Source organism: Apodemus sylvaticus, chromosome 22 (assembly GCF_947179515.1).
Source record: "Apodemus sylvaticus chromosome 22, mApoSyl1.1, whole genome shotgun sequence".
Classification (NCBI taxonomy): Eukaryota; Metazoa; Chordata; class Mammalia; order Rodentia; family Muridae; genus Apodemus; species Apodemus sylvaticus.
Genome location: NC_067493.1, coordinates 15034160 through 15054228, shown reverse-complemented (window position 1 = coordinate 15054228; position 20069 = coordinate 15034160). Strand labels below are relative to the sequence as shown.

Here is a 20069-nt window from a genome sequence, read left to right as displayed (position 1 = left end):
ATCCATATTTTATAATTGGGATAATTTCAAGAGTGATAAAAGTTAAAAACAGCTGTGTCCAGTATGGGCTCGCTGCCCCTTTTATACAAGCTTTATTGGATACAGTAGTAGAAGCAAAATTTAATCCTCCAAGATTGGAAAGGCGATCTCAGTGGAAATTTATTTGGTATCAAACAGGTTCCTGATGAACTGTTTCAGGAATTTGTGGATAGACTACTAAAAGCAGCTAGTAAGTAGAATTTTTGGAGACCCTCAAGCAGGGGTTCCTTTTGTTACACAATTGGCTTGTGAGAATGCTAGTCAGCCACACAGCTATACAAAGCAAAGACAGACTTATATTCATCTTTGTGCAGAAACTGGACCTTCATACACTTGGGGTCTGGCAATGGCTGCTGCCTTGCAGGGGACTTCAGTACAGGTAATGTTTTCATGGCACAAATGTGATAAGGAATGTTTTAAGTATGGGGGCATAAATCATTTTAAGAAAGACTGTCCAAAGAATTAAAGACATAGACAGTAGAATTGCTCCTCTGGAATCTGTCCTTACCACAGGAGAGGTAATCATTGGGCCTGGCCTCAGGCAATAGTCTCAGATTAAGAAATATTTACATTTGAGTTAATGCAAAGCTCAGAGCTGCCTCAGAGGCTTGTGTGACACTCCCTGCCTAGGGAAGTTTTTTGGGCCCTCACCTCACATTAGGGAATTGCTCTTAGGCCAAAGCAGCATTATTACAGATCTATCAAGGTATTGTTCAAAATAAAGTTCAAATTTAAGATTGATGAACAATTAATGAGGCTATGGAACTTATGAAGTCATTAAAATCTGGCCTGCCTACGTCATATAGAATTATTATGGATTTGGAGAGTTGTTTTTTCCTTGGCATCATGATAATTGTAAAGGGTGTACTTCTGGTAAGCTTGTAGTAATTAAAGGTTTTGCCTCAAGGAATGGCTAATAGCATCACCTTATGTGAGAAAAATTTTTGTCTCTGCTTCAATACAAGAACCTAGGACTTTGCATCTTTCAGTGTATGTTGTTTGTGAGGCCTTTGTTCTTATACGATGGGCTTTAAAATTCTTGGGGATTAGTTTTGGCTCCAGAAAAAATTCAGAGACAAGACCCCATTCAGTATTTGGGACATCAGTTATACCCTAAACAAATTGTAGCACAGGAAATTCAAATACGGAAAGATAATTTACTTACTCTGAATGATTTTCAAAAGTTATTAGGAGATATTAATTGGCTAAGACCTCATCTTAAGCTTACTACAGGGGAACTTAATCCTCTGTTTGGTACCCTCAAGGGGGCTGCAAATCCTAATTCCCATCCACAGTTAACTGATGAGGGGTGAATGGCTTCAGAGAGTAGAGGAAACTATTAACCGACAACAGAGACATATATATAGACTCTGATCAGTTATTGGCTGCCTGCATTCTTGCTACAATTCACATGCTGACAGCAGTCCTTTGCAAAAGGCACCATTAATGTGGATTCATCCTTCTTTGTCTCCAAACATTATGAAGCTATTGCTGTGTTAATACAGAATTGTATAATAGAATCGAGAAAATATTTTGGGAAGGAACCTGATGAAATATTTATTCCTTATTCCAAATAACAATTAAATTGGTTATTACAAAATACTGATATTTGGCCTATTGCATGTACAAATTTTCTAGGCAAAATTGATAACCATTACAATTTGCCTCTATGCATGCTTTTGTATTCCCTGTTCATTTATGCATGCAACCCATAGAAAATGTATGTACAGATGGGTCATCTAATGGGAAGGCTGCACATGTGATTGGATCTCAGGTTCATTCTCTTGAGTTTCCCCCTGCTTCAGCACAAATAATTGAACTACGTGCTGTAGCTGCTGTTTTTGAAATGCTGAAAAACCAAGCTTCTAATTTGTATACTGGTAGCCCAATATATAGCTCATGGTTTACAATTACTCAAAACTTCCTTTTTCAGATACTGCTAATTCTCAAATTTTGCAATTATTTATGCAAATATAACTCAGTTTAAGAGAACAAACAGTTCCCTATTTAGTAGGCCATTTAAGAGCTCATACTGGATTGCTAGGACCCCTTAGTAAGGGCAATGCCACAACAGATTTGTACACCAGAAAGGTTATAGGCATTACACAGGAACAATTAACCAAATAATCTAATTCTTTACATCATCAAAATAGTAATAGCTTGAGACAGCAATTTGGTATTTCTAGACAATGAGCACATCAAATCGTAAAGACTTGCACTGAATGTCCTCAATTTCTACCTGTACCACATAATGGTATTAATTCTTGAGAAAATGGATACTCATATTTTTTATTTTAGAAAATTAAAATATGTACATGTGACTATTGACATTTTTCAGGCTTTCTAGTTGCCGCTGCTTTAACAGGAGAAGCAACTAAAAATATAATTAGTCATTGCCTAAATTATTTTTCTATGCTTGCTATTGTAAATCAGATTAAAACAGGTAATGGAACTGGCTGTTACAGTCAAGCATTTGAGATGTTTTACCGACACTTTGATATCACCCATATTACTGGGATTCTTCTTTAGGACAAGGCATTGTGGAACAGATCCATGGAACTTTAAAACAATATCTTCATAAAATAAAAAAAAAAAGGGAGTTATATCCTCCATATATACACCACACAATTATTTAAATTATGTTCTTTTATTTTAAAATTTTAGAAATTTGGATGCCAAGTAACTCTCTGCTGACTGTCTATGGCACCCTACAACTAGGCATACTTATGCCTAGGATCCACATACTACCATATGGCATAATACCAATCAGGTATTTCATGTGGGGAAGAGGGCATGTTTGTGTTTTTTCTGCAGGATGCTGAAAGAGCATGCTAGCTGCCAGAGTGATCAGTATGACATGCTGATGCTGAGACAAAGAATGATGCCAACCTGTGAGCTTGCTGAGTGTCCTGACAATGGTGACAGAAAAGCTGTTTTGGACATATGCTCCTGACCCACCTTTGCTTGCCTATATCCCAGATTGGTCAAGCTGCCTTGCCTCAAACTTTCAGACCTTGTGGGACAGAGAACATGGAGATTGTGAAAACTGACTTAGAAAATTTAATCAAATAGAGAAGTTATTATAATGAGTCTTCTCTATCCTTTAGCGTGACCAGTTAGTCTGACTCAATCATGGACTGGTATAGAAATCAATCCAGTATTGGAAATGACAGTCTTCATTTAGAAGACTGGTTCTGGACATTTTCAAAGACATACTTGGAAACTGACCGCTGCCTTGTATAAAGTCACATTGGCTATAGACAAAATTGGAATGGGATCTAGATTTCAAACAGGTATTAATGCATGTGTTAAGGCTCCCAATCTTTTATTAATTGGCCATGTTAAAATTATTTTTGTTTCCTCTATAGTATTTAATGTAAGTTGTATCGATTGTACACTTTCTAATGTGTTAGTGTGTTGAGAACTGGGATGCCTGTTATAGCAGTCTATCAACCAGCTTTTGTTTTATTGCCTAAGTATTACAGGACCTTCATATTCTGAAAAAAGCTTTCAAATACTGGAGGAAGTGAGTCAGACTTTAAGTAGAAGCAAGATGGTAGTGGGCTTGATTATTGCTGGTATAGCAGCTTTAATTACATTGATAGCTAGCACCACAACCTCTGTAATTGCTTTGACAGAAGACAACAAGACAGCTACTTTTGTTAATCACTTAGCAAAAAATGTTACTAATGTTTTGAGTATTCAAGAAGATTTAGATAGGTGTTTGGAACAACAGATTGATGTTCTTTATGATACTATTCAAATTATTAGAGAGGAGGTTCAGAGTTTAAGAGTAAGAAGCCATCTTGAGTCGTGCTAAATACCAATGGATTTGTGTTACTTCTAAAGTTTACAATGATAGTCATTATAATTGGGAAAAGGTTCAAAAACACTAGTAGGGTATTAGGCATAATTCCAGCACCTCTCTAGATGTTTTAGCTTTGCATACTGAAATTATGAATTTAAAGAATGCTGCTCTGCTGGGCTTTGATGCTGCCAATATTGCTGGCAAAATTATCCATAGCCTGAAGTCAGTATTTCCATCCTGGTCAAGCTTTGAGAATGGCACACATGACTTGATCATGCTAGCCCTTCTTGTCCTGGGAATACTTCTATTCCTGCTCATCGTGTTAAATCTTGTCTTTAACAACATTAATCTGTTGGTGGCCAAGGTACATGGCTTGAAACTAAAAACGAACTTCCACACAGAGTCTTTAATATAGCAGGCTGGCAAGCCAAGGACAGGTAAAAATCTGACAGAGTCTTACCAACCTAAGACAGAGGCATGCACCAAAAGGCCATGTCTATTAATAAATACTAATAAGGCTGTGTTTGTTCAAATAACACAAACAAGCTGCATGTGATCTTAATGACGGGTAAGGAAGGCCTTCTTGTGAGAACAACCTAAGACAGGCTCAGCCTTGTTTTTGAAAAAAAAAGTGGAGAGATGTAGAGAGCCTTATTGGGGTGCTGTGCTGCCTGGCAAGAGCTTGACATTGACCAAGGACAAGGACAAGGGCTTCAGGCAGGAATCTGATATTAGGGCATGATAGGAAGGCTAGAATCTGATGTTAGGCTACAATAGGGAAGTAGGCTATGGCAGGAATTTTAATCTTAGGGTAGAAGGAAAGAAGCAGGCTTCAGGCAAGGTTTGGGGCTTGGACAAGGAGGTGGGCTCAGGTATTTTGGTCATTCTGACAAGCCCTTGGAAACAACTATCATGGAACTTTGCTTATTGCCTTGACTATTTCGTGGTTACTGTCTTGCTTGTTCCTCATTGTACCACTATCGATCTTAACACCTGCATGTAATTAAAATGGTATAGAAGTGGATTGGAAATTATTAAACCTGCCCTTCAGTCTCAGAATTGCCTGGGGTCACGCTGCAATGTTGTCTAATCGTCTTTTTTCTTTTTAATCCTCGCTCCGGCACTGGAGAACCTGTTGACTGACTGAGCGGGCTTGGTCACAAGACCATTTTCCCCAGAGTGCGTTTCCAAAAATCTTGTGGGGAGGGGCTTCCTCGGTGAATGCCCTCTCTCCCTCTCTCTTCCCCTCCCCCATCCCCATTTCTCTCTCTCTCTCTCTCTCTCTCTCTCTCTCTCTCTCTCTCTCACCATTTTTGTCCTTCCACTAAGTCAGGAAGAGGTGACAAGGCCTCCTGGAAGCAAGGAGATGGCAGAGTCATACCCTGTGATTTCCCAGCATCCAGACTCTAGGGCCCAGGCATGGTAGACACACTTAGCCACAATGAAGTCTAGGAAGTAGGGTCTCATCTCAACTACTTGACAATCAGCTAAACCCTTATAATGGAAAGATGGTGAGGGAATATTTGTTAGGAAGCAATCAGCAATCTCTGCCACATTCACATTAAGCTGATATTTCTGATCTGTGGTCCTACTTGGGGGAAGCCAGAGGCATGGTGGGACACCTGCTTTTCTGTGATACCTGCTTGACTCCGGAGATCATTTTGTGTGTGTGTGTGTGTGTTTGTGTGTGTGTGTGTGTGTATGTGCGTGTGTGTGTGTGTGTGTGTGTATGTGTAAAAACTGTGTGTAGAGTCAGAGCAACTGGCCTAGATTATCACTAAGGTCAATGTTACAGTAACAACCCTTGGTTTCCTTTGGAAAAGTGGATTTTAATTTTATCTTCTTACCTTCTCCTGAGAGCATTCACCACATGTTGGTGGTTCCCTTCCAGGAACTTCTAATGCAATGAAATAGAATTCTTACAGACTAAGAGATAGAAAAAAAGTTATTTTAGCTGGTTGGCCTAGTCAGCTATCTTTTGCTGCCATAAACACCATGATCAAAAGCAACATGGGAAGGAAAGGGTTTATTTGGCTTACATGATCCAAGTACAGTACCGTCATTGGTAAAGTTGGAGCAGGACCCGTGGAGGAAGGCCGCTCACTGGCTTGCTTTCCCTAGCTTTCTCAGCCACCTTTACTTATTTTTTATATCCAAACAAAATCTTGAGATTTTATTTATTTCTAGGTAGTGTATAGTGGTTCTGTCTGCATGTCTGTCTGTCTGTGTGCCACGTATGTACAGCACCTCTGGAGGCCAGAAAGGGGCATCAGATCCCTTGTCATTGGAGTTACAGACATTGTGAGACTCCATGTAGGTTCTGGGAATTGAACTTGGGTCCTCTAGACAGTGTTCTTAACCTCTGAATCAGCTCCTTAGCTCCCCAGCTCCCTATCTTATACAGCCCAGGCCCACCTTCCCAGGGATGGATGGCCATCTGCAGTGGAATGGGCCCTCCTATATCTGATCAAGAAACAAAATAACCCCACAGGTATCCACAGGCCAGTCTGATGGAGGTGATTCCTCAATTGAGATTCTTTCTTCCCAAATATTTGTCAGTCTGACAAGAACTGACATACATATATTAGTCATTTAGTAAACAAAAGGAGCAAATACAAAAGATAGCTAAAATTCATTTTTTGAGAGATATTTAGATACAACAAGAAACACCTTCAAACCATTCATCTGAAAGATGGCATCACATTAACCTTTATCAATACACATTTGTGGTTGTCTTCTGCCATCCTCTAGTCTAGTGGTTCTCAACCGTCCTAATGCTGTGATCCCTTAATACAGCCCACCATGTTGTGGTGACCCCAACCATAAAATTATTTGATTGCTACTTCGAAAATGTAAATGTAAATTTTCTGCTGCTATGAATCATAATGTATATACCTGATAACAACCACCATAGGGTCGTGACTCACGGGATAAGAACCATCACTCTAAGGTAGTCAGAACCACAACCATCAGTTTGGTTGAGTTAATTACCCCTGAAGTTTTCCCCAAGAAAGGCAACGGCTGTGATCCTAGCCTACGTTCTTTGGCTGTGTTCCCAGTTAAATGTCACAACAGTAGCTGCCTTTGGGATATCTATTCTTTTTGTTCACAGAAGAGCCTCTTTATTGGAGATTCTGAGTAATTACATATTATGCTACTCGTTCCTCCACATAATATAAAAATTGTTAATTTTCCTTTTCTCTATGGTAACTGCTGGGGTATTTCAAGCCTGTGCCTGTTCTCTCTTAAGTCTGTAGCCAGTTTCCCAAGGGGGTAAATCTGGAAATATTTAAAAAGCAGAGATAAGCAGTTTAGGGTGACAGAAGCGTGTATTTCAGGCATGATCCCTCTTCGACTCGGCTGTTCCCTGAGGCGAGTGTGCATCTTTACACACCGGGACTTTTCTGGTGCCCTTATTCAGCATGGACCCGCTCTTCACTGCCTCTCAGACTTCCAGTCTCCTCCATGCTTCCCTGTCAGCTCCGTGTCCCCTCTACATCAGGACGCTCTTCGAGCGATCCTCACAGAACCACGTGTTCCTTTTTCAGCTAGGAGAGAGCCGTCTACCACTCATTGTGTACAGAGTGCGTGCTGTTGCTGCTGGCTTTACCTTTTAAAACTTCATCTTCCACATTTACACATCTGAGCACACTCTTTTCCGTCAGAATTCCCCCAAGTCTTGGTGTGATTCCTGTGTGCAAGGTGAACTGGTTTTCCTAGAATGATAAGGAAGCCCAATTATCGGGAGGCAAACGACTTGTCAGAAGGCAAGTGGTTTGGTTACTCTGTAAGTCCTGACGTTCTCGGCTTTTCATCTACAGACACAAATCCCGTGAGCAGAGCGAGGGCAACAGATGCTCGTGCCCATAACTCTGAACCTTGGACAGGGGGAAGGCTACTGGAGGGGGCCACACAGCCATAGCTGTGGGGCAGAGCTGACAGCTGACAACCAGCTGAGCCAACCCAGCAGCACGCCTTCTGGTTCTCACGGGCTACCATGTGGGGCTCAATTAGGTCAGTCTTCCTGCTCAGATTACTTTCTTCCAGTGAGACTGAGAAAACTGTAGTTAGTGCTGTTCATCTTTGGTTCTAGGAATGAAACTATACTATGTATTCATTTACAGATCTATAAGGCTGTCTGGTCATGATCCTGCTTGATACAGTTTTTATCACAAAATAGCACGTATAGTTTTATTGTCTCATTTCTTCCAGCCCTTAACTCCCTGGGGTGAGACAGCATCTGCTTCTGCAAGAGAAATAACTGCAGCTTTTCTCTTGTTTTTCCTGGGCTTTGGACTCCGGGGAGATTAATACACTCCATTCTTTTGCACAGAAACTTAGAGACAGACAATTGTAAATCTATTGTGTTACATGTAAGATTCTTGTGAAAAGAATTCTTGTGTGTGTGTGTGTGTGTGTGTATGTGTGCATGTGTGCCTAAGAAGTGGTAGTGAAAGGATAGGAGGCTTTGGGGGTGTGGCTCACTGTAGAGTGCATGTCTAATATCTATGATCCCCTAAAAAAATAGTAAACAAGAACAAGTTTCAAGACATTTCAAAAGCCTTTAAGGATAGTAAATTATCAAGTGGGAATTTAATCTCAGAGATTAAAGATCCCACATCTTTAAATCAAAACTGTCTCTCCCAAATATTTAGGTTATTTATGGCTAACACGTTCACAGTGTGACTTCTTAGACCAAGACTACATTGGATTTCAGGCATTTAGACTTAGTATTCAGTCCACAGCTTGTTAAAGCACGGAAAGTGTTGATGTAATTCTCTCGTGTCTTTGCAGTTTTCCCAAAGCACAGGAGCAGGAATGCAATATGGGCCAATTAATTTCTAAATTTCTTAATGCATGTCAGTACTGTAGACTGTTAGTGTGGAGAATGGACTTCCTGTCTTATGATAAAACTGTACTGGCCGCTTACCCTGTCCTCCAAAGAGGATGGGGAACAGGACAGAATGGCCAGCAGAGGAAGACAAATGAGGTTATCAAAACACAGCACAGGGCCTGCTCTTAAAGGGTAGGAGGCTAGACTCTCATGTGGGACAAAAGGAGACGTAGAAGCAAAGGGAGTTGATGTGAACACACGCACCTTATTTCATGTCTGAATGTCTGTAAACCACATGCATGCAACACCTTAAGAGGCCAGAAGATGGCGCCATATCCCTTGGCACTGGAGTCGCAGTTGGCTGTGAGCAGCCACATGGGTGCTGGGAACTGAACCCAGGTCCTCTGCAAGAACAGCCAGCGCTTTAACCACTGAGCAACCTCTCCAGCCCAGCACTGACACATAACCAGACCAGGACCCAGGGTTTTGCAGGGAGGTAGATGAATAACTAGTTTTTTTTTCCTAAGTCATATTTCTACTTCCCAATCAAACAACAAATAAACAGGCCCCCAGTCATTACATTGAATGGTTCCTTAGCTCTAGTGCATCACATATCTGAGGAAGCTTCATAACTCTATAGGATGACAAACTGAAGATGGGGACACGTGGTCAGGAAAGACAGACCTCCAGCCCCAGCACTGAGAAGTTAAGGCTTTGAGATCTGTCCACTCTGCTCCAGTTCAGAATCCTAAATCAGAAAACTGCTGAGAACTGAACCCATAAGGTTTGAAACCTAGGTTGGCCAGTGTTTCCTTCGATCTGATATAGGTGATAGAATAGGTTTAAATGAGGCCTATTACCAATATCACATGGTTAGGGAAACAGAGAAGGAACCCCAAATGTACTCCTTCATAAGCTGCTTGTATTGAACTCTGGGCCATCTCTGCGCCATCCAATGGCTGTTCAGCTGGGGTTCCCATGGTGACCCCCATGCTTAGCACTGCGGGTATTCCAGGCCCGTCATGGTAGGACCTTTTTTTTTTCCCCGGCCTTTCTTTGGCCCCGGCTCTCTGGGCCTAGCACTTAGCTTCCTTCCTGTCACCGTTCATTAAGGACACCCCAGCCTTGGGACTGGGCACTCTGAAAAGTGGGACACATTTGAATCTTTGCCCTCTTGAAGTCTGTTGGTGAAGATGGCCGTGAGTTACTGATGCTTGGGTGAATGCCAACAAATCCCAATTTCTGCTCATGATGAACCAAATTGTTACACACTCTATGGATCCGTATGGTTTTTATTGAACACCATCTACTCAATACACGTCATAACTAGTTTTATAAGAGATAACTCACCTATCATAAAGTTCACTACTGCTGGGCAGTGGTGGCGCACGCCTTTAGTCCCAGCACTTGGAAGGCAGAGGCAAGCAGATTTCTGAGTTCGAGGCCAGCCTGGTCGACAGAGTGAGTTCCAGGTCAGCCAAGGCTACACAGAGAATCCCTGTCTCGAAAAACCAAAAAAAAAAAAAAAAAAAAAAAAAAAAAAAAAAAAAAAAAAAAAAAAAATTTAAATTAAAAAAAAATAAAGTTCACCACTTAAAAGTATACAGTTCAGGGGCTTATAACATAGTCAAGAGTCAGGTGTCCAGCGCACTGAAAAAAAGTGCAGAGTGCTCCTATCTCCCCAGATGAAGCCTATTCCCTAGCAAGCACTCCCAGTTCCGTGCAGCTCCACCCAACCCTGCAACCTCTGATTTACATGATCACTGCAGAGTTTCAATTAAGTGCTTGTTAGACAGTTCATACACAGTACATTAGAACAACCTCTCCATAAGCCTAAGTCTAAAACCCAAAGCTTTGAGCCTGCTTGCTACCAGCTCTGTGACCTTGGCCAGGCTAAATTGGTTTAGCTTCCTCATGTGAAGAAGTTGAGGTGTGTAAAAGGAATTTCAAGTTGTTGGTTGTTTTTTTTTTTTAAGCAAGTCAACAAAACCACCCAACCCCCAGCCCTCTAGCTATGGTTTCAATATTCCACCCTAGAGAACCCGTCCCGCGGGCCACGGCCCTCGCCCAGAAGAAGACGCTTCCTCTCTCGCCTTTCTTTGGAGCTGTCTATTTCTGGGTTGGCAAAGCAGAAGCTCCGGGTGCCCGCAGGAAGCCTCGCCCAGCTTGGTTCCCCACCCTCCAGCGCGCCCCTGGAGAGGACCTGCCCCGAGGGGCGGAGTCAGCCACTCCAGCAGCCAATGAGCGAGTGGCTGGGGCAGGCGCCGGGGGCGGGGCTGCACTTGACAGTGGCGGTCGCCGGGCAGCCAAGCGGGCGCAGCGGCGGAGCGCGGCGCGGCGCGGCTCGGCGCGGGCAACGGGGAGGGCGCAATTCGGCGGCCCTGGGTGGAGCAGCTGGCGGCGGCGGTGCGATGCTGCGGGTGTCCCCGGGCTCTGGCATCGCGGCCTCTTCCTAAGGTACCAGCTCTGCTCACCCCTCCTTCGCCCCGGGAGACCCGCGCGCCTGGGCAGTGGCTTTGTGGAGCCGGTGGGTGGGGCTGGGCGGGGCCGCGCCGTCGGGTCGCTTCCCTCCCGGGAAGAGGTGGGGGAGGAGGACCGTCTCGCCAGCAGCTGACGGCATCCCCACGCTGCGTGCTCCTGCAGCCCCGTTGTGTTTTCAAAGAGGGGTTTGTTCCGGGACAAAGTTAGGTGCGTGGAGTTTGATGGATCCCTGGTCCCCGAGGCCTTGGAGGGACCCGAGCCACTCTACACCGTGCGCTGAACTGGAGCGCAGCGGTCCGGTGCACTTTCCCACAGGAGCAGTCCTGCGCACTTGGAACGCTGCAAGAGGAAATAGCTCTGAGGGACTCTCCTTGGCTTTCTGCAGTCGCATCTACCCCTCAACCTGGTGGCTTTTGGTTGGCCACAGTGCCCACCTGGTTTAACCAGTGTACTGTAGAATAGTCCATCAAGAGCTATGCTTTAAAGCCTTCAAATTTTAAGCCTATCTTACTTTCTAACCAAAGATCGCAGATACACTGCGCACAACGGGCCAGCTACGTGTGTTGAGTTTAATATCTCATTGCTTTGTGGTTCGTATTGGGACAGGGGCTGTGAAGTGTGGGAGGGGGGAGATTGATGAAGTTCTGACCCACTTCTCAAGAGTGAGAAAGGAAAAGAGTGCAGAACATAGCCAAAAGTTTCAACTGTCAAAGTAGGACAGGTTGGATGAGTACGCTTTACAAGGCTTTCTTGTAAAGAAGAATGATTAGACTCAGACCATGCTGGTTAAGAGCACCAGCTGCTCTTCCTGAGAGGACCTGGGTTTGAATCGCAGCACGCAGTGCTCACAAACATCTGTAGCTCCAGTTCCAGGAGATCCAACCCCCTCTTCTGACCTCCACGAGTACTGTGTGTACATGGTATATATGTATGCAGGCAGAACGCCCATACACATAAAATAAAAAATAAATAGGTCTGTAAAAAAAAATAGTTCTTAAAAATAAAGCCCTGGCTTAGCCAAGAATGTTGAAATCGGTCTACGATAAGATATTTTGGTAGCAGTAGTAACATTTAGCTACTGCTTAATCTCGCAATTAGCAGATTTTTAAAAATGTGTTGAATTCTATTCAGTTCTAATTCTTTCTGATCACACATAGATTTTCACATTTAGACTCTTCCTATCACCCACCACACCTTCATACTTTACAGTCTCCTAAGCCAGGTCCTTATAATTTACCTACACACACACACACACACACACACACACACACACCATATTTTATCTTACAAAAACTCATTTAAAGCCGGGCAGTGGTGGCGCACGCCTTTAATCCCAGCACTTGGGAGGCAGAGGCAGGCGAATTTCTGAGTTCGAGGCCAGCCTGGTCTCCAGAGTGAGTTCCAGGACAGCCAGGGCTATACAGAGAAACCCTGTCTCGAAAAAAAAACAAAACAAAACAAAAAAATTTTAAGAAATTTTCTTTAGTAGTGTGCAGCATTGACTCAGTGTCGGGCACTCTCTAGATGAAATTTAGATTTTTTTTTATTATTATCACTCCAGTGTAGCATTATTACCTTTCCTGAGTTGTCTGACTGCCCTGGAACTCCCGTGGTCTCCCTGCCTCCCGCGACCACCAAGGGTTGGGATTACAAGCACGTGTCACCACATCAAGCTGACAACTTTATTTTAGATAATTTCTTAAAAACCACACAGCAAGTGAGTGATTAAGGTAGGATTTGAACCTGGGCCTGCTTGACTTCCTGCCACTGTTCTGTGGCATCTCCAGGTTTTTGAGAGTTGCCCTGCTCTAATACAATGTATGTCATCTTGTGGCCTGACATGTCAGACTTATTCATAGAATATTTCTTCTCTCCGGGTCACTGCGTGCCCTGTGTATGGAGGGTCAACCCCAAGTCTCCCCCCAAGTCTTCCCCCATGCTCCATCCCATAGGTCTGATTTTGGATGTCTAGATATGTGAAGCCCTGGCCTTTTCAAGCACCCCCACCCCCAACCACCCACCACCCCGTTGCAGCTTAAGCAGTAATCTACTCGCTCTGTCATCTGAGGCTATTTTAGTTCTGTGCACAGGAGCACATTTTGCTGATTGGCAGCAACACATCCCCTACAGTGTTCACAGTGACTCATGTGTCCTCCTATCCCAACTGTCAGACAACTCCTGACAGAGGCCTGGCCTACTTGAAAGGAAAGACTAAAATGAATTTGGGGGGGGGAGAAATATTAATCCAGAGAATCCCCCCCACCTCAAATGCCCTCGTACTGACCAGGAGTGAATTCGATGCTCTGGGTGGGGATGGGAAGCAAGCCTTGTCCATAGTGGGAAATGCCTCATCTCCAAGGCGGCCTGGTGGCCTGAGGATAGACACGATAGCACACCTGTTTCTAATTTGAGGAACTTGTCATTTGACTGGCCAGCATTAAAAAAGTCTTAGCACACTTGTGACCCAGTAAGTTTTAAAGCTGTCCCTAAGAAAATAAAATCTGTTCTAATTTACAGTCATTGTTATAGAATTTTTTTTTTTTTGGATTTGGTTTTTTCGAGACAGGGTTTCTCTGTATAGCCCTGGCTGTCCTGGAACTCACTCTGTAGACCAGGCTGGCCTCGAACTCAGAAATCCACCTGCCTCTGCCTCCCAGAGTGCTGGGATTACAGGCGTGCGCCACCATCGCCCGGCATTTTCTTTTTTCTTTTCTTTTCTTTTCTTTTCTTTTCTTTTCTTTTCTTTTGGTTGGTTTTTCGAGACAGGGTTTCTCTGTGCAGCCCTGGCTGTCCTGGAACTTACTCTGGAGACCAGGCTGGCCTCGAACTCAGAAATCCACCTGCCTCTGCCTCCCAAGTGCTGGGATTAAAGGCATGTGCCACCACTGCCCGGCAGTTTTAGAATTTCTTTTCCCTATCATCAAGTGTGTGTGTGTGTGTGTGTGTGTTTTCTTAGTATGGTTTTCAACTCTCTTTGGTTCAGGATGATTTCACAGCACTAAGCTTAAAAGGAAACAAATAGATTTGGGGCTGTGACCCTGCTACCTGAAAATAAATCCCTATTCTTGGCATGCGGCTGCTATTACCCTAAGTGGTTACAGTCTCAGAGTCTGCTTGTGTCCTTTAGAGTTTCAGATAAAGCCTCCTGTGCAATGGTTCCGCCCCGTTCTCTCCAACAGCAGTAAGGTTTGCGTGTCTGAGACAGCTAGTTCCGCTATTCCCCATCTCTTGCTTCTAAACCACAGTGCCCAGTACAGCCAGAGACAGGTACAGCATGATGTTTGATTGTTGCAGCATTCTTGCCACAGAATGAAAGGTACCAAAAAATGTGTGCGGACTAAGTGTAAGGACCCTTACACTTCTTTAAAGGGCGAGCGACCTGGTGACGTTTTCCAGTTTCCTAAACGTGTCACAAAAGCAACACGTGCGAAGATGCCATGAACTTGCAACCATCCAAAACCAAGTCTTTCACTGTGTTCCTAACACTTCTCATGAAACAACAATCCATTTTGCTTTTCTTTTATCATATTGCACTAAAATATCTCCACTGGGAGATTTGGTTTTTTTTTTTTTTAATGTCATATGGGAAGGACAGTTTTAGGGCATGTCATTTCCAACCCTGTGTGTACAGGTCATCCGGCTCACTAAGGTTTGGAGCTCCCTTCCCTGATGTCCTAGCTTGCTTTCCTGTTGCTGTGATAGAACACTCTGGCTAACAGTAACTTGAGAAAGAAACAGTCTATTTGGTTTACTGGGTGTGCTAGTTTTTTGTCAACTAGACCCGAGCTATAGTCAGCCGCAAAGAGGGAAATTGTAGTTGAGGGAGCGTCTCCATCAGATTGGCCCATGGGCACATCTGTGGGGGCATCTTTTCAGTTAATGATTGATGGGGGAGCAATCATTCTCCCCCCGTGGCACCCTCAGGCGGGCAGGCCCTGAGTGGCCATAGGAAAGCATCTATGGAGAGCAGGCCAATAAGAGGCATTCTTCTGCAGGTCTCTCTCTGCCTTGGTTCCTGCTGCCAGGTCCCAGCCTTGAGCTCTGGCAATGGGCTGTAAAGAAGTCCAGTTCTCCTCAAGTTGCTTTGATTACGATGTTTGTTCCTCTGAGCAACAGAAACCAAACTAGGACACAGGTTGTGCTCTGTGACTGGGGAAGGCCTAGGCATGCATCTGGGGACAGGAATTGAAGCAAAGACCTCACAGGATATTGATGACTGGCTTGCTGCCTCTGGCTCCTGCTCAGGTAGCTTTCTTACAAAACCCAGCACCACCAGGATTGGTACTTCCCACAGTGGGTGGGCCCTTCTGTACCAATTAGCAATCGAGAAAATGCCCACAGGCCATTGTGGCAAAGGCTATTCCTGAAGGGAGGTGAAGTTCCCTCTTCTCAGCTTTCCCTGACCAGTGATGGGCAGACAATGTGTTTGCATGAACTCAGCAACAGACGTTAAAGTAGCTTGATCAGGAGGGTCTTTCTTCTGTCTGGTGAAGCATGTGTATATTGCTTTGAGAAGCACTATGAAAATGCCCATCAAAGAGAAACATTTTCTTTAGTAATCTGTTCTTTATGCCCTGCTGATCGCTCTCCTGCCTTGGTGCCCACATAGATACATCTTGCAGTGCCAAGTCATACATGATCTTTGTTCAAAAACAAATGATACATTGTTGCACTAACTTTCCCTGGGGAAATGTGAACAAATAGTTGCTCGCCCCAGATACTGCACTAGAGGCAAACCCAAGCAGGATTCAGTCCAAGTCTAGCTTGGATGAATGACTTAAGCTGGGGTCACCTGCAGGAGTGTGACAGCTTATAGGCGCCTCCTTCACTGAAAAAGAATAGCCACCCCCAGCAGCAGAGGCTTATGTGTCCCGGGGAGGGGAGGAGAGGGGAGGGGAAGGGAGGGGAGGGGAGGAGAGGGTCCCATGCTGCCCTGGCGCAGACCCTACCCTCCGCTAGGGAATGTTAGTGGGCTCCATCTTGTGCTGGCCTACTGTGAGCAATACCAGTTGCTCTCATTTCGAGATAGCACTGGCATGTTATGCCCAGAGGATGGATTCCATGACATGCAGCTCTGTAAAAGTGAGAAGGAAAGGGACAGCTGTGGCTTAGCTGATGATGTGTGTGTGCCCCACTGTTGTCACATTGTCACCAATGTTAATAGATCATCAGTCTTAAAAAACCACTGTTCTCGTGGCTGTTTAAATGTGGATAAAACATCAATGGCTTATGCTGGTCTGCTTATTGGACGGTAGGCTCTAGGAAGGCAGAGACCATCTGGGTCCTGTTCCGTAGGAGATGGCAACCACTTGGGACAGCAACATGCAATTATCAGGTCTAGAATGAATTTGAACACCCTCTGTGGAAGGCCCGGGAACACTTGTAGGTGTCTTCAAATTCTGATGCCTATAAGAAAATGTCAAATGCACATTCAGCAGTGAAACCTGCCTCTGATCTACAGAGGACTTCTTTAAAAATATTGGATGGCGTTACAAAACTAGCTCATGGTAGATTAAATTTTAGGGCTGTTATTGTTTCCCATGGAAAGAATTCATGTTTCATATCCAGGTCATAGTTTACATGACTTAAACTCACTGCTTGCTTGAACTCTATCTCAGTGTTTTCTTGTTATGCAGTCAGCGTATTGTGTAATGAACAGGGAAAACGTCTCCTTTCTCCAGCCACTGAAGCAGGAGTCAGAGCTGCGGCCTTCCCTGGATACACAGCCCTGAGAACCTGTGCCCACCTTGTGTTTTAATGCCAGTATAGAGTTTGCCATGCTGCAGAGAAAAAGTAGGAAGAAAAGGAGAGAAGGAAGATAGAAAAGATAGGGATAAAGGCGTGGCGGGGGGTATGGAAAGAGAACCGCCAGCTTTGCCATACAGTGTAGACCTTCAGCTGTCCGAGGCTCGGCCTCCTCACTGCGCCTGCTCAAGCAGAATGCACCAATCACGGGAAGATGGACAATTACGTCAACAGGAAGTACGGTGAGCATACCAGGTCCGGCATAGCTCAGAAGCAGTCCCAGGGACCTGCAACTAATGCACATCTCCCAGACAACCCTAGTCGGTGTGTGTCACAGCCGGCAAAGATACACCTGCTTCCTTCACAGTGACAGTGGGGTCTGTACACATAGCTCACGTGTAGGGTTCTAAGCTACATCTACGCTGTGGCCGAGAGGAGACTAATTGGTGTGGGCAGAAGGTTACGACGGACCATGCCTGCCTACAGATGTTGTAGTTAAATTGTGGCACTGTGATGGTAGATGAGGGCTGGGTCTTTTATCTAGTAGGAAATAATTTTAATTGAAATTTTTTATCAGTATACACCAATAAAACTTAAACATAATTGCTTTTGTTAAGTATTGTTCGCATGAGGCAAAGTAATGGAAATTACAAAAAAAAAATAATTTGAAACTTGCTTACTGAATACAGAGAACAGGATGCCAGAAAATTGATTGCACAACGTGAAGGATGTTCTAATACCTCGGGTCTGGTTTAATCTGATGTAATAAGAAACATAGAAATGATTGCCATTAATCAAGATGTTTTATTTTATTTAATGATTTATTTATTATATGTAAGTACACTGTAGCTGTCTTCAGACACACCAGAAGAGGGCATCTGATCCCATTACAGATGGCTGTGAGCCACTGTGTGGTTGCTGGGATTTGAACTCAGGACTTTCAGAAGAGCAGTCAGTGCTCTTAACTGCTGAGCCATCTCTCCAGCCCAAGATGTTTTATTTTATATACTCATGTTTTCCTAGAAGGCTAGCTTGGCATTGTCACCAGAGCTTCTTCCTGCAGAAACACCTGGCCAGGAGGAGAAGGAATAGGGGTAGTGTGGGCAGGAGAGGCGGGGTAGGGGGCTGGGAGACAGCTGGTGGGAGCCTCTTCAGCAGGCTGTCTAGAGAGGAGCTAATTGTCCCTGAGGAGTCACTGGGGTTACAGTGGCCCACAATATGTGTTCCTGAGAGAGGTGGTGTAGGCTCTGATTGGTTAGCAAGACCCTGCGATGTCAAAATATCAAGATACAAAGACTAAAACTTGTAGTTAATATATGGGGGTGGGGTGGGAAGTATTTTGATGTTTAACTAATGAATTAGTCCCATAGATACATAGAAGGTTCTATAAAAGGAGCAGAAACGCCTACCTTGGGGTCTGATGGATGCACTCATCCAGTAAACATTAATTACGTCTGAGTCATCATGCCAGATGGCCCAGCCATGCTGTGCTCTGTCCTTAATGGCCACGGTCGTCAGGTATGCCGTGTTGATCCTGAGAAAGCCAGAAAGCATGAATTACATAATAAAGCGCCCCACGGGTGGGTCACCATAATGAAAAGGACACGCCACATAAGTCGATTAGAAACCGATGAACTGCGAGCTTGCAGCTGTCATGATTGCCTATACAGGACATGCAGAAGATCAAGACTCTCCAAATTCTAGCATGGACATTTGGCAAGCTGACGGGTTGCTGAGGGACAGAGAGTCATTTTTCCTGGGGGTTTTAGTCCCTGGAAGGTTGTCTGTGGACCCGGTAGATGACCCACCCCTGGGTGAATATGGAATTTGTAAGCATTTCCCACTTGCAACCTCTAGCCAGCCAAGAAACATGTACTTGATCCTGGGTACACAGATGTCTTCATTACAGTTCTATTGCAGTGAAGAGGCAGCCATGGTCCAGGCAGCTCTTTTTTTTTTTTTTTAATTTTTTTTTATGTACATTTCAAATGATTTCCCCTTTTCTGGGTCCCCACTCCCCGCAAGTCCCATAAGCCCTCTTCCGTCCCCCTATTCTTCCATCTACCCCTTCCCACTTCCCTGTTCTGGAATTCCCCTATACTCTTGCACTGAGTCTTTCCAGAACCAGGGCCCACTCCTCCATTCTTTTTGGACATCATTTAATTTGTGGATTATGTCTTGGGTATTCAAAGTTTCTAGGCTAATATCCACTTATCAGTGAGTACATACCATGATTGATCTTTCGAGACTGGGTTACCTCACTTAGTATGATGTTCTCCAGCTCCATCCATCTGTCTAAGAATTTCATGAATTCATTGTTTCTAATGGCTGAATAGTACTCCATTGTGTAAATATACCACATTTTCTGTATCCATTCCTCCGTTGAAGGACACCTAGGTTCTTTCCAGCTTCTGGCTACTACAAATAGGGCTGCTATGAACATAGTTGAGCATGTGTCCTTATTGCATGCTGAAGAATCCTCTGGATATATGCCCAGTAGTGGTATAACAGGGTCCTCAGGAAGTGTCATGCCCAGTTTTCTGAGGAACCGCCAGACTGATTTCCAAAGTGGTTGTATCATCTTGCAATCCCACCAGCAGTCAGGAGTGTTCCTCTTTCTCCACATCCTCCAGGCAGCTCTTATAAAGGAAAAATATTTAAGTGAGGACTTGCTTATGGTTGTTGAAGTTTAGTCCATTATCATGACAGGGATCATAGTGGCAGGCATGGCCCTGAAGCTGATGTGCACATTCTGGTGTGCAGGCTGAGAGAGAGACAGAGACGGAGAGAGAAAAAGAGGCAGAGAAATAGAGATAGACGTGCATCTGGGCCTAGCATGGGCTTTTGAAACCTCATCCCACCTGTACACACACACACACACACACACAGACACACACACATACACACACACACTTCTTCCAATAAGGCCATACTTACTCCAGAAAGACCATACCTCCTGATAGTGCCGCTCTCTGGCATCTAAGCATTCACATTATGAGCCAAGGGGGCCAACCTTATTCAAAGCACCGCATTGAGTAAGGGAAATAGGAAATAGATATGAAAATCAAGCATTTGCTACTAATAAATAAATTTATTTCAAAACAGCTCTTTGAACACATAATATTGCTGTTTATTAAAGACTACAGTAAATTTGCATCCTAA

General features: G+C 44.1%; 1 protein-coding gene across 1 annotated transcript in view; it reads left to right on the top strand.

Moving 5' to 3' along the window:
• The first annotated feature begins 10980 nt into the window (after positions 1–10980).
• Positions 10981–20069, top strand: part of Fry (FRY microtubule binding protein) — a 393490-nt gene continuing 384401 nt past the window's right edge. The window contains exon 1 of the mRNA XM_052168890.1: positions 10981–11138. The gene's annotated coding sequence lies outside the window, so the exon portion shown is untranslated. The remainder of the gene's footprint in view (positions 11139–20069) is intronic.